The following is a 3,457-nucleotide window of genomic DNA, read 5'->3' as shown; positions in this document are numbered from 1 at the left end:
AATTTCGTCCGGGGACCTTTGCTTGATGACGTGCGACCATTCTTTGGTCCTCGTGAGGTGCTTGGCACCCATCATTAGGCAATTTGTGAAATTCCAGGACATGCCGAAAAACCAAAAAAATATTGATGCACAATCCGTAAGTTTCCGTGACACACCGGAAATCAAATGGAAGCATCGTTGCATAATTAAGTGAGGTTCCGTAACATTCCGTAAGTCAAAAAGGGGATGATTATGTAATCCGCAAGGTTCCGTAACATTACGGAAAGAAAACAAGTATCGTTACGAAATTCGTAAGTTTCCGTAACTTTACGAAAAAAGAATTACCAAAAAACAGCAGAGGGGGTGTACTTAGTAAAAATGGGGGTGCAAATAGCACCCAGGCCCACTTGGGCCCTCCAGAATATTCCTCCAGAAGGCGGTTGCTTCTGGAGGAAGCAACCCTGCTCGCCTGGGCGAGCTGGGCGGCAACCACCTCCCCTATTTTGCTATAAATAGGGGAGGAAGTGAAGAAGGAAGGGGTTCAGCCCCTTAGGCACTTCTCTCTCTTTCGAATTTGCTTGGAAAAATTGTTTCCGTGAAGAAAATCTAAGCCGAGGCGCTTCCGAAACGTTTCCGTAACGTTTTCCGTGAGGAATCTCGCAAAGGTTTCAACCGTTCTTCGACGTTCTTCATTCGTTCTTCATCGTTCTTCGATCTTCAACGGGTAAGTACCTCGAACCAAGCTTTTCGATTCATTCTATGTACCCGTAGTGGTCCACATTGTGTTTCGTGCATTTTTATTCTCGTTTTGTTTACTTTTTATACCCCCTGTTGACGTGCTTAAGCCATTTTACTTAAGTCATTTCTCGCTTAACTTAAAAATAAAATAAATTTCCACCGAACGTTTGAATTGTATTATCCATTAACTTCGGTTAAAATAAATTCCGACCGTTCGGTCGTGCCGTAACCACGTTGGAAATCAAAAAGAGGTAAAAAATAATATAATAATCAAAAAGACATCTTTTAGTAAAATAAAGCGGAAAATCAATCGGACGTTTTCTCTTTGGGATTTCTCATTCTTAATCGAATTGATTAATAACTAAAGTGAAACTAAGGCTAAAATCAATTCGCCTAGTCAAGCTCGTCCATAAAAATAGGCTTTTGAAGTTTGTCATTTCATTTCTCACTAAGTAAAATGGATCATTTTTAAGGTCCAACGCCTTAAAATGATCACCTCTTAAGTAAAAAAGAATCACTTGATAAAAAAGAACTACGTAGGTCTGATTTTCTCATCCCAAATTGAGGAATACGTAGGAGCAAAGGGAAACACCCTTGTCGACCACAAAAAGAGAAAATATAAAAAGGGTATAAAGGATATAAGACATAAAAAGGGAACATAAAAAATCAAAGTCATGTTTGCACATTCGATTAAAGGCTGCCGTCCCTTGGGCGGACGTGTGGGGTGCTAATACCTTCCCCGTGCGTAAATACAACTCCCGAACCTTTCACTTAAAAGTTCGTAGATCGCGTCTTTTCCGGTTTTTCCGACGTTTTCCTCAAATAAACGTTGGTGGCGACTCCGCGCGTATTCCTTTCGTGGAACACGCATCCCGCGAGTCTCGCGTCGCCCTCCCGCCGAAGGGTAGGTTGCGACAGTTGGCGACTCCACTGGGGACTGTTTTTAGAGAGTTAGGCCATTTAATTTTGTGCAATGTTTTACCGTGACTTACCCTTTGTTGGTTTCCTTTCATTATGTTCTTGTGTATATAAACTCTTTGTTGCTTTTAGTGCGTTTTAAATGTATGCATGAAGTAAATATTTATTCATTTGATGCACACAAACACCAACACTATTTGCACACACTGTGAGTGAAAAAGGGCCCTATACCCGGGTTCATGGGAGCATAAGGAGTGGAGGTGAATCTGTGATCATGCTAGGTCTCCGACTTGCTTGATTACAGTGAACCCTCATCTAGAGCTTTTCTCTTTGAAAACCTATTGTTGCTAGTAGTCCCTACTGCTACAATATGTTCTTCAAAGGGGATGATACCTCTAGAAACCATCAAGAGAGATATAACTACCTTGGGGATTATTGCTAAAAGCCTAGTTAGTTCTCTCCCTTATAGGTCCCTTAAATAGGGGCACGAAGCAAACACGCTGCGTGCCATTTTTCACACTGCCATGCATGAGTATCATATACCCTTTTGCTTATGTTCGGTAAATATTGTCATACTGTGCACATTCCCGCATTGTGTCTTTTGCATAGGCATTGCATATGGGTTCTGTCTTGATCCCTACTGTAAACAAACCAACGGAGGGTCCGTGTCGCCTTCTTAAAAACGTGCGTTGGGGCATTTCGCTACCCCTAGATGTCGTATCTAAGAAGGTGACAAATTCCCCGGACCCCCGTATTCGTAAATTGCATCTGTGTCATATGCATTTCTTCATGCATTCATCCATCCCACCCATGAGATATCGGAGTTTTGATTTGCACCAGCTTTTGTCTCACTTTAGTAAGCATGGGAACAAATCAAACCGGCAAGAGGTTCTACCAAGTCAAGGTCAAAAGCCCAGATACCACCAGCATCAAGGAATTAGGGCGGTTGATGGAACCCCTCCAAATGCAAGCCTTCCGCAAGACTTACGGAAAGATCTTAGAGTTGACCATAGCAGAGGTGTCCATAGAAGCCATTGCATCACTCACCCAATACTACGACCAGCCTTTGAGATGCTTCACATTCGGAGACTTCCAATTAGTACCAACCATTGAAGAATTTGAAGAAATTCTAGGATGTCCTCTCGGGGGAAGAAAACCATATCTTTCCTCCGGATGTCTCCCCTCTTTGAGCAGAATTGCAACTGTGGTCAAGGATTCAGCAAGAGGTTTGGACCGCATAAAACAGACTCGGAACGGCATAGCGGGCCTACCACAGAAGTACCTAGAAGACAAGGCGAGGGGTATGGCCAATCAAGGAGACTGGGTCCCGTTTATGGATGTGTTAGCTTTGCTAATTTTTGGGGTCGTCCTCTTTCCAAACGTGGATGGTTTGGTAGACCTAGCAGCAATCGACGCTTTCCTTGCCTACCACCATAGCAAGGAAAGTCCGGTGGTAGCTGTCTTGGCAGATCTATTTGACACATTTGACCGAAGGTGCGAGAAGAGTAGCGCACGGATCATCTGTTGCTTACCCGCCCTCTGTGTTTGGTTGGTTTCACACTTGTTCCAACAAGACACAAGACATCCATGTCCGCTCCTGAGCCATCGCTCGTGTACTGAAAAGAGGAGAATGGATTGGGACCAGCTCTTGGCCGGGATAGGAGGTAGAACAATCAGTTGGTTCCCCCGATGGAAGGAAGGAAAAGAAGGAGTCCTTTTCTCATGTGGAAGATACCCAAACATTCCGCTGGTAGGAACGAGGGGTTGTATTAATTACAATCCCACGCTCGCTATAAGACAACTAGGGTACCCCATGAGGGGA

The sequence above is a fragment of the Glycine soja genome, chromosome 4, assembly GCF_004193775.1.
Source record: "Glycine soja cultivar W05 chromosome 4, ASM419377v2, whole genome shotgun sequence".
NCBI classification, from domain to species: Eukaryota; Viridiplantae; Streptophyta; class Magnoliopsida; order Fabales; family Fabaceae; genus Glycine; species Glycine soja.
This window is presented reverse-complemented; position numbering follows the sequence as displayed.